We start from the raw sequence: 12,090 nt of genomic DNA, 5'->3' as shown, positions 1-12,090 counted from the left end.
GTAAAATTCCTGACCTGCTACTTAATATAATACCATGACTAAAAATGTTGCCACTACGTTCAGTTCCAACGTGTAACTAAAAGATGCGATTCTGGGATAAGAGCGAATTACTCAAGATCTAACCGCAAAGCCATTGGGTATGTGGAAGACTGTAACATCTTCGGTATTCCGAATGCGACGATGATCGTGGATGACCTTGAAGTTGAAAAGTGGTAAATCCTAGGTCAAAACGGTTGGCGCGACCGTGGCGCATAAAACGACTGCGGTCAGCGCAGAAGCCGGTATTGTGTGTATATACGATAGTTTGGGCGGCATGAAGAAACGGAGAAAAAAAAAGGCCGTTGAGCGGCAGGTGGTGGGTTCTAACCTCTGGCCGCAGAGGCGCATTGGGAACTCCGCGGAACACCGCCACACACCGGCACACCACACGGTGTGTAAGACATCGCGGCAGGCCACGTAAAGACGGGCCGCCGACCACGGGGAACGGCCACGGGGCAAAAGGAGGCCTGAGAACGTCAGGACCTGCCGTGGTGCAAAAAGAAGGAGAGAAACGGAGAAACATAGGAAGATGTACGGAGAGGGAAGAAGGGAGAAGAAGCTGGAGAGAGAGAAAGAGAGAGAGCAGCGAGATCCTGCGTCTCGCGTCTCATTCCCGACTACCTCTCCTCCTCCTCCTCGTCTTCTTCTTCTTCTTCTTCTTCTTCCCGCGCATCTCGATCCCTCGAGAACGGGAAATTCTCGCCGATGATGAGACAGAGCGTCGATGAGTTTTCGGTTGAATCTTCGGCATCGTCGCATTGCGGCTGCAGAGCTGAAGGATCGTGGGTAGAAAACCTTGCCCGATGCCTCAAGCCTCGTGTGTATAAGGTCATACTGTACATTGTACATTGCACACATATCATACCTGCGCATTGTTGGGTGGACATAGAAATGACGAATTGTACATGGAGAAGAAGTCGGTCCAGCCGTACTGGCTCGACTGCGATCACGGAGTTGGAATATTAATAAAGAAAGCGTTGGCTGGACAATTTTTTTTCTTCGTCGTAATTTCTTCATCGTCATTTCTTCATTACGCAAGTAACACTATACCTATATGTATACAAAAGTTTGAGGCTGTAGATGTACACATTATGAGACTGAAAGCTTGCGCAAATGCGGCGAATTAGTCGGACGGACGACTCGATGAGGCTCGTACTAGATTCTATTCGAATGATTGTGGTGTGAGAGAGAGGGAGAGACACGGACCCGCGGTTGCATCAGGTGTGGATAGAACTGATATACCTTATACCTACCAACAAACCAGCCAACCATCAACCCACAACGCAACAACGATATCCGACGACTATTTCTATCTTTCATTCTTTGCTTCGAGCCAGTCACGATATGATTTCTCTCTAGGTGCCGTGGATCATCTCGACATGCCTGAGCACGTTGAGATGAGACATGACAGCGCGGCGAATAGTGTATAGAGGCACGCGTCCTCCATGTGTATACGTGGGACCAAAGGCTACTCAACAGTCCGATACACCGAGCATCGACACGTGGTCGTCGTATTGTGTGCGAAGAAGGATGAAGGTCCCAAAGGAGATGGGAGTCTGGTCCTCGACGAGGAGGAGGCAGATATTTGAAGGGAGAAGGATTTGTGGCGGGAGGATCTCGTCGGGGGTTGAGGACGCGACGATGAAGACAGTGAAAATGAAGATCGACAAAAATTATAATAACATTCGTGGCAAACGAGTACAACACGATGCAGCGCAGAGGCGTATATGGATAGGGTACCTGATAGTCGGTCCTGCAAACGGTCATGACTAATCCTGGCTTAACCGCGTGTCCCACGGGCTTAACAAAGCCGAACCGAGTCTGCATAGGGAGAGCAAAGGGGCGGCGGTAGCGGTGGCGGCGATGCCGACGTCGGGGAACCGGGATAGGACGAGGACGAGGGAGAGGGAGAGGAGCAGAGCGAGTTAACAGTGGGCGACCCTGCTGCCGACTGCCGACTGCCGACAGCATTCCTACAACAACGGTGGTGCGCCGTGCGCCGTACCTACCATCGCAGTCGGTTGCCACGCCACGCCACGCCACACGACGCAAGAAGATGGGAACGTGGCGCGGAACAACGCCGACGCCGACGACCCCGGTGGACCAACCGTGTCGACCCGACCCGAAATCAGGAGAACGAGGAGGACCGTTTTCGAATCAGGCGGAAGGAAGACGGTGCCCCACGTACACGCCGGGGTTAAGAGGATCGTTCCAGTTGCCATGGCAACTCCCGTTCCACGCTAGCCTCGTTTCCGGTTGAACCACCGGAAACACCGGGAAGTCTTGAAGGAGGCGAAGAGGAGGACGCGGCAGCATCGTGCGACCGACGACCGTCGCGCAAACTCGAGTAACCGAATTGACGCGTACTTACAACAGAGGGGAACGATGTTGTACGAGGCTACACATGCGTTATTATAGGTATACGGTATACAGATTCGCAAACAATGAACGTACGTATGTACGTACCTACGTACCGCGTGTATTTGGTATTATGCAGAGAAAGAGAAGAGGGGAACGACGATGAGGGGAGAGGGAGCAAGTCGATATGCACATGTCCGTGTAGGCAGTACACATGCCTGTAAACCTACCTATGCCTGTGTACCTTCGCTGCACATGCCCAGAGCTGCAGCAGATTCTCGTGAACTTCGCCTGGCCGTGCGGCAAACTTTTATGCTGGGTAGCTGGGCATGCATACACGGACAGGCACACAAAGACGGTTCTACACGGGGTATATAAGGTTATAGGCGCGGCGACAAACGACGATTGTCCGCAAAGGCGCAGCAGCCCCTCCAGCGAACCAAGGAGTTAAGGGTCGAAATCACATTGTCCCAAAAGGAACTACCGCACTGGAGCAGCTGCTAATCAAATCGGTCCGAAAAAGGTAACGGACGACGTGGTCTGAGGAACAAGGATCCCTGCGTAACAACGTCCCGGGTTCGAGCCGAACGCAAAGGAACCCCAAGTTCCTTTGCTGCCGAGGATGTCGTCGCTCAAAACCTCGATGAAACCTCGATGACCAGCCGACTTCTCGATCGTCGAGGTGCTGTTCGAGTGGACGAGGAACCATCAGGTAATTACTGGTTCACATTTACGGTGTACTGTTATCCGCGTGCGGTTTAACCTGCAGCAACGTTGGTGTTTGATTTATTCTGCATTCTTCTTAGGCGACCAAAGCAACGGCGGCGACGACGACGACTATCGAGTTACCACCGTCTTCGTACGTGTGTGTGAGGAATATAAGTTGGTGTACATGCACGTATAACAGAGCTAGACGTACACTCTGTGAACGGTTCCGTTCCACCTCGGTACGGCGCTCCGCTTTTATCGCGATAAATGGAGCTTGTAGAGCTAACCGTACACACTAACGACGACGACGACGCAGTCGTATGTACTTTCTATATACGGACGCAATTGGGTGGAGATTCAACAACGTGTATATAAGCAGTGGACGATTAAACGTAGGACGGAATTCACTTCCGCGAAGGTATTACAATATCATACATTGGTACGTATATAATACACAAACACCGCGAGTGGCCACCCGGATTTCGCGGTAGTTGGTTTGAACCACTGCTATCTTCACGTACGTGCAGTACTTGGATGTACATACCTATAATGCTTAATGCCGATAAGACAGCGACCAAGAATTTCAATCAAGTGTCCTGCAGCGAGGGTCGTCGACACGAAACCAATGCCAGCTAACTGGAACGAGAGTCTCGATCGAAGCGACGATGGAAATTCCCATAACGAACCTCCAACAGACTTGCGTACGAACGTAAATGATCGAAAACTAAAAAAAAAAGAAAAAAAAATAAACGAACCAAGGATGCAACACCTCCAGCAACCGGAGGAAGAAAATATTCACTCGGTCAATTGGACGTTACGCAAGCTTCGAAATAATTCTTTCTCTTTTGCCTTCCGACGATTTTAGCTGCGGTTAGGAAAACAAATGTATAATGTACGAAATAATTTATGTAATATATAATAACAATAATCATTGATTGTTTAATTCTTTCTTTACGATAGAGAATGTTACGAAAAAGTTCGGTATACGTTATAAATATTCATGATCTGTTTCTGAACTTATTTATCCGTAAACTGTAATGTGAAATTCATCAATTACTTATGTAATATATAATAACATCTGTTTCTACAGTGTTTCTGTTTCACTGACTTTTGAACTGAAAACTTTTTCATCTTTCCCGCGCATTTCCAAGAACCACAAGCAAGTAACTTGGCGTTGGTAAAGTCGCATTGTCAGCGCCACTGACGGGTAGCCGATGTATTAAGAGAAAATAAATGAGCGATTCCAGAGTGTTCATTTTAAGCTAGATTATACGCCAGATATTTTCCATCTATTCTGTAAAATTTTGTCTCTCGAAATTACGATCAATCCATTCCCTCCCCAAAAGATAAAACAAACTGGATGATATTCCATCTCAATTTACAGCGTCTAGCCACAGAGTCACCGGAATATCGTTTTTTCCCGAAATCACATCTCCCTACGCTGTATTGAAACTTGTCGTTGCTTTTTTAATCAAGAGACTCTTATCGTGTCAAGAGCGATAATTCATGGCCCTGATGAATTCTGTGTCTACACGGTACATATCTTTCATTCTATGATAAATAAGGAATTGTCGTAGCAATGAAAGAAAAATAACGACGAAGGATACCGCAGCCATCGCGAATCGTTTCACGTCCGCAACCGTGTTCAGCATCATTCACCGGACACGGTATAATACCTGCATGGCTGAGAGTGCAGGGTGCAGCAGCATCACGGATCTAATATGCATCTAGGTGGTGCGATGCATCAAGAGCGGAGAAGCAGAAGCAGGAGCAGGAGCGACGACTGCGACATTCCCACAGTGTCTCCAGAACGACCCTGAGCTTCGAATGCTCGGTTGAAAGATAAGAACCGAGTCGCCGTCCAAGAGGGAAGCGAGCCTGCCCAGCCTGCAAACTCTCGCCGAGAGAGGAAACTGTTGTTGTTAAGCCTCTGGCCTCCGTTGGTGCCGCTGCCGGTGGTTCTCCTACAGCACCACCATCACCCGATCCAAATGTCTTCCTTTTGCCGCCCATCTTCCAACTCCTTCGCTCCTTCTCAGCTCGTTCGTGAGTTCAGCTGATGCTGCAGCCGCGGCAGTGCAGCGGCCCCGATGATGGCGTCTTCTCGGTACCCGAGACTGCTGCTGGTGCTGGTGCCGGTGGTGCCGCAGCGTTCGAGGAGTATTAAAACACTCCGAAGGTACAGTAACGAAGACCAAGACCAAGACCAAGACCAAGACCGAGGCCGAGACACCGAGAGTCCACAAACGCTTTTGTAGACACAGACAGCCGCGTCCGCGCCCACACAAACCGGGATGTGCGAGCCCGTGTGTTGGCCGTGCCGCACGTACATGCGGAGTACCCGGCCCTCGACTCTCTGGTTCTTCGAGTCGTCCTCGCTCACCCTCGCCGGTAAGGTCTGGTCGCACCACGGCGCTGGATAGCGTCGGCTTAAATGCCTGGCATACCTAACAGCGGCGGCGAACACGAACACGAACGCGAGGGTGACGCGGGCGTCTGTGTGCACCTTAAGGAAAGGCCGAGGAGGAAGGAGGAAGGAGGAAGATGAAGACGAGGAGGAGGAGAGGGCAAGGCAGCGCCGAGTGGCGTTGTATCCACTGTTACTGCACAGTACGAGCTGGCTGTCTTTTCCTCGAGGATTGTGACTTGCTACCGCATATATAGTGAAATCAAAGAGAACGTATAGTCCGTAACGACAAAATATGTAGGTAGACGAGGTGGGGAGAGAGGCGCGAGGAAGCATCGTGGGATACTTTTTCAACGAGCAATATCCATGACTCTCGAAGAGCAAATAGCCCATCGTCTCAACGATCCTCCAGCAATTACACACGACCGCTGCTCCAGCGATTCGATAAACGCGCTGCGCGCACCGTAAGCACCTGGCCGATTCTGCTGCGCCACCCTCGCAAACGATCATCGAGGCTGACCGAAGACTCTGTTGCATCACTTGAAACTCCCGCGGACAGCGAGGATCGATTGCGATGACGATCGTGTTGCGCAATTATTAGAAATTTATAACGATACTCGAGTAAGGGGGGACAGGAGAAAAATAAAATATTTCAAATCGAGACGCGTGTCGCTTGATTAATCGATGCGTTATAAACCGCTACGCCGGACGGATCAAGGCTCACTCGTACAACGTATAATACGAAAAGGACGACGTAATAGGCGAATTGTCCGTGAATAATAATTTCCGGAGAATCTCGTTACCGAACGAGATTGCGTAATCGGGTATGATACGTGAAAAAAGGCCTAGACAAAAATCAAGCAAATCGAGAGCGGGAGACAGAGAGAGAGAGATAGGAAATGAAAATATAAAATTTGAAACAAGTCGTTGCAGTCTACGCCTGTAGAACATGCGGCATGCAGGAATGATAGCCTATTTGTTCCTGGAATAGAAAATATTTACTTACGCGATACGTTATTTGTTTATTTTTTTACCATATCTTATACCGACAAACCTGCTACGGTCAGACACGGGGGGTGGCCAAGCCGAGTAAACCGGCTTGTTCCTTTACGGTCGGGTCGTTTACGTCGGGTCTCCTAGCGTTCCATTTGTCGTGGAACGATCAAATCTCCCACCGTCCTACTTTCGAGATTACTCCACTACATTATTTACCGCGGGCACGCATCCATCCTTCTCTCTTTCACTTGCTTTTTATAACCAACATCGCGGTTACAGTGACTGCAAATCTCTGTACATTCGACTATAGCTTTGTGTCGTATACGTCACAGGCCTCGATCACTAGAAAGTCCAAAGAGAAAAAAAAAGAATCAAGACTGCAAAAGAACGAGACCTACACTGACAACCATTACTATACAGAGCCGGGTATAACAAGTAGAAGAGACAAACATTCGAGAATAGGACCATTCTGCGGGAAGTAAGAAAAAAGACGAAATCACTCCGCGGGAGAAGAACGTGTGGTATTGGGAACAAGGTAGGTATGTTACACACCATCGCATTCGTAGTCCAATGCTCTTGGCGCATGGACCCTCCACGGAACAGTCGACGCTTCACGACTATGGAACAGATAGTTTCTCGCGTAGGGCGCCACCCTCGCTGCACGGCTCTACGTTCGACGGTCACCGATCACCGGACGCGGTTCGGACCTCTCTTTCCTAGGAGGCGTCGCAAGGGGGATAACCTGAAGGGATAAGAACCCGGGACCATCTCTCTAAGCGTGTAAGAGAGAAGGGACTCCCCGTGGGGAGCTGCTGCACCGGCGTCTCTGTGAAGGAACCAGAGAGCAGAGAGCAGAGAGCAGAGAGCAGAGAGCAGAGAGCACGCAGAGCGGCGTCACCGACTCCTCTCGCCTTCGCCCCGACGGACAGCCACCTACACTTCGCTCTCCTTCTCTCCTCGTCTCTCTCCTACCAACGCAGGCGCGCGTGTGCGAGACGTACCACCACCCACACCAGATCGGCCAGCGCCGTTCGGGTCGGGCCGGGCAGCACCATTTAAATCCATACTCCGAGCCCTGGACTACTCTCCGCGAGAGGAGATCCAAGATCCAACGTATTATTACCATCTATAGAAATCGTTCGCGAGCCGTGGGAGGGTATCGTCGATTTACGAGCTTAAAATCTTCTCGCGAGAGAGCGCGCCTACCTACCGCGCCTCGGCCTTTCTGTATGCGTGCATGCGCCACGTATAGACGGTGAAGTACCCTGTGCTTGGGTTGCTTCCCATGCCCGGCATACCTCTGTCGGTGCACCACCGTCAACGACCGATCGAGCTACCATACCTCATCGGTTAGCTGAGAACCGTATTGAACCCCACGTTATTTCATCACGCGGGCGTTCATCAGGGTTCCTTGCTAGTGAATACTCCCGACTACGTACGGTGTGGCGACGAGGATGAAGAAAAATATAATCTACAAAAAAGTCAGACCAAGTCAATTTGTATTCTTGACGGAAAAAAGTAAACTCGTTCCTGCAAAAAATCATTTCTGAATTCCCATGATAGAAAACTGATATTTTCAGGTTTTTTTCGAGACCAAAAAAATCCCCTGACAAGTCCAGAACTTGCAGGGTTTTAGGGTGTGTGGCCACCCTGGACAAACAAATCCGCATGATACAGTAACGATAACTCGTAACGTAACATAACGTTACGTGTCGGTACGAAACTTTGATATCGTCATACTTTAAAATTCTGTAATTCGATAATCCAGCTATATTCTAAGATATATTATCCGTAACATTCCAAAAACGGATACGTCGGACTTGGTATGTGACCCTAGCAAGGTCAGTCCGTGCCGCGTTGTCCGGCTGCTGGAACCAGGTAGACGACTGGCAAGAAAATATATTCACTCGGGACTTTCCAACTAAACAATAAGTACACTTTTCGACAACGAATCAGTACCGAACAATTTCGTACCTGATTCCCAAGGCGAGTTTTTTTCGTTTTACAAAATTCGACTGGTCGGCAGACGTGGACGGTGACGAGACCGGACAGCGTAACCGCGGAAGGGTCGCGTGTTGTTCATCTTTTAAAATTTATTTAAAACTTTTTCCACTTTCTTGCAACGAACAACATTCACTCAATCAATCAGGTAAGATCATTTATGCCACACTTTTCCCCCTTCCATCAATCTCAGGCATTTCCAACATTCTTACCAATCAGAAATAGCACGGTCATGTATTTTACTCAGTTCCATCTCCTACCACTGTACCATGTGCTTTTCTATTTCCTAACATCTTTAAAAACTACCACGTTAGCGTAAACCAATCAGTCGTCATCGAACATTCAACAACCAATATAGTTTACGTCAGTCCTTCAAACAGTCAAGAACTATCTAACTAGCCAACATTTCTGAATCATATAATCGTCAACTGCCTAGTAATCTTATACCAGATAACAAATCTACTCAAATCTCTGTCAACAGACAGTTCAATAAACAACATTATATATTTTACAAACTAAGTTTCTAATCTAATCGATTAAATTAAATCTCTAATTATACCTTATACTTTTGCAAACTCGACAAATTAACTAATTTCAAGAAGAAATCACCTTCGCTACATCTCAAGTGTAGTGGAGGACGTTACACACACGCGTATAACGCTTTCAATCCTCATTCCGTATCGATTGGCATGAAAAATAAATTCATCTATCAATATAGAATAAAAGAATAACGAATAGAGCGAAGACAGAAAAAATATACATACACCCAAAAGTTCCACAGCGTTGAAATAATCTTCATTGACTATTTTTCTCTGATCGTGAGTTGTCGAACGAATACAAATAACCGATGGGACGACAGAATAATTTGTTCTCACATTTTTCATCACCTGCGCTTTCTTCGGGCTCGGGTGAAAATTAGTTTCGGGGTACGACAGTGTTATAAATAAAGTCGAAAATTCTTGACTCGATAAAGTATTTAACCTGCGCACGGTATGAGACAGTGTGAAGGATCTTTCACGGTTCACCACAGCAGGCGTACAACTATTAGCCGTGTATGCAGTCCGGTTGAAAACACTTACGCACACTCAGGCATCCGCGTGCTTTGTACCAATGTTTACACACGTACACCTTATACTATATTTGTGTATAGTGCAGGAATACGGCACAGTATATGTATATATACATATATATACAAATGCACATGCACGAGCGACTCGAGCGGGGTGAAGTGAAGTGAACCTGGCGTCACTTCGCCGCGACCCTTCAAACGACTCGAAACCAGTCGAAAATCATAAATCATTGGGTGAGACCCTCGAGGTATACCTTGCGCCGTGTATAAACGTGCCTCCATCGTGTACACGCATACCTATTCGCGGTCCAGGTATACAGACGCGTCCATACAGACATCGTCCTCTTGTACGACGAGGAGGTACGATTCACACAAACGTGCAAGCAAGCATCCGCAGACAGGGCGATGTAATCCACACTGTGCAGCGGAGACTACGAGTCGTGGTGGAGGCCACCGAGGCGTAAGAAACCCGGGAAATAAAGGCCCCTGGAAACGGCCACGGAGTATTAAGGATCGCGAGTGAAGAAGCTCATTCGCCGAAGTGCCCGGGTCACTGTACCTACCTACTATTATTTGGGTGCCCGCAGGTAATGGGCCCATGAGTCAGGACACCACCGAAGGGCGGAAAATTTTAAACTCTATTAGGGGCAAACAGATGTGATCCGTGTTTTCGGTCTATGGAAGTCCCGAAGGACGGACCGATGCGAGAATTGAGGTACGGGATAGTGTAAATACCTACCCATAGAAAATAAAGGCAGGTACACGTGGTTCACGGCAGCTACGCGCATAGAAGGAAGGAAAATAAGGGGGCAGGCGGCTGTCTGACTACCTGTGAAATTCCTATGAATGAACCGTACGCAGCGAGGGCTTATACTAGACGTATACATTATAAGTGTATAGGTGTATATTCAGGGTTTTCTATCCGCAGAGGCGGTGTGGTTCTTTCGGAACTCACAGGTATTTAAGCGTTATTGCAGTGTAACTTCTTCCATTCCATTCTGCGTACCCACTCTCGTTATACATATATATATATACACACACACAGACGCACACAGATACGCATGCGTTGTACGTGTTTTCGTATAACGCGCGTAGTGTATATCATCACTTGGCTATTTGTCATTCGGGAATGGTGCTATTTGTTCGCTTCGAGGAGAGTAAAGAATAATTGAAAATGAGAGAAAAACAGATTTTTTACAAATGACCCCTGCCTGTTATGCACACAATCTCCTTTCCGTCCCTCTCCGTGTGTTTTGTAAAGTACGGAGGATAGTATCGAGGCACAGATTATACGGTTAATTAATTGGAATCGACGGTCAAAATTCCCCGTCTCTAATTTGTTTATTATTACAATACGCATGTATATCCTAGAGAGAAAACAACGACTGACGTGACAACGCCGACACACGGATGCTAATTTGAATTTCAAATAAATGATTAGACTTGACCTGAACGTACGTTCAATCCGTTATTACACGTACTTTTATATGCTCAACATTTACTAGCTTGCATGATCCAACAGATTTCGAATCTAGCATTGAGAGTCACGATGAACACCGTGAAAAATGCATCATTTCAAAAAAGTTACGACCGAGAAGTAGGAAAACAGGAAATCGGAGAAATGAGAAAGGAGGAAGGAGCAGGACTACGTGGTTATGTTACAGGTATAGACGAGTCGCTTTGTCGTGAAATTAACAATAAGTGGCATTTGACGGTCTCTGGAGGAGAGACAGATTAATTCCGGTAAGGGGTATACACGTACATATACATATACAGAGCGCTCTTATTGGATGTAGAAAGTAAGTTTAAACGGGGAAAGTTTTTAGACATTTAGACACAGGCCTCAATCTCTCTCTCGCTCTCCGTACAGGCAAGATAGGTAGACAGGTAAGTATTGTGCATTAGGAATTTCGGAAGAGAGCTGAAGCTGACGTTCACGTATTACAATATCCGGGGTATGTATAGTCAGCGCAGCGATTGGTTGGTCGGTTGCCTGCCTTCGTGCAGAGTTCTACAACCTAGGCGTGTAAGTATTAATAAGCCGAGAGAAAAGATTAGATCGCTTAATCAATTTCACCCGACACTGTTATAATATGTACACGTACGCACGCCTGATATAACGATACGGCGAACGCGGCGTTAAGAAATCGCGCGATCTTCCTAATACCAACACCTATTTCCATTACAGGTGCGCCTGCGAGTCGGTAATTTCTGTACGTATACGTGTATAAATTTTATTCATCGCATGTATAACCCGTACGAGTGAGCGAGTCCACGTTGTGAACGTTGTTTGTCATCGGAGCTACTTTTCGATCACCTTTCGTAGAGCGATAAATTTAAGCCAAGTTCCGTACATCTGAAATAAATAATTTTACTCCTCTCGGCCCTTCGAGACACCGGAGTCTTCGCTTCTCTTACGGCCATCGGACGTTTCCCGGTCGAAATAGAAGACTGAAGACAGTTACGTTAAGGTAACGAAACGTCGTGGAAAAAAACGGTTGTTGTACAATCT

The 12,090-nt window shown here is 47.5% G+C and overlaps 1 long non-coding RNA gene across 1 annotated transcript; it reads left to right on the top strand.

Annotated features, from left to right (window-relative positions):
* The first annotated feature begins 1,706 nt into the window (after nt 1-1,706).
* Nucleotides 1,707-3,931, top strand: LOC124187745. The gene is made up of 2 exons (XR_006872184.1): nt 1,707-3,109; nt 3,204-3,931. It is a non-coding gene; the product is annotated as an uncharacterized LOC124187745 (long non-coding RNA).
* The last annotated feature ends 8,159 nt before the right edge of the window (nt 3,932-12,090 follow it).

This window comes from Neodiprion fabricii, chromosome 1, assembly GCF_021155785.1.
Source record: "Neodiprion fabricii isolate iyNeoFabr1 chromosome 1, iyNeoFabr1.1, whole genome shotgun sequence".
NCBI lineage: Eukaryota > Metazoa > Arthropoda > Insecta > Hymenoptera > Diprionidae > Neodiprion > Neodiprion fabricii.
Note: the sequence above shows the minus strand (reverse complement) of the source record. Positions and strands in the feature narration are given on the sequence as shown.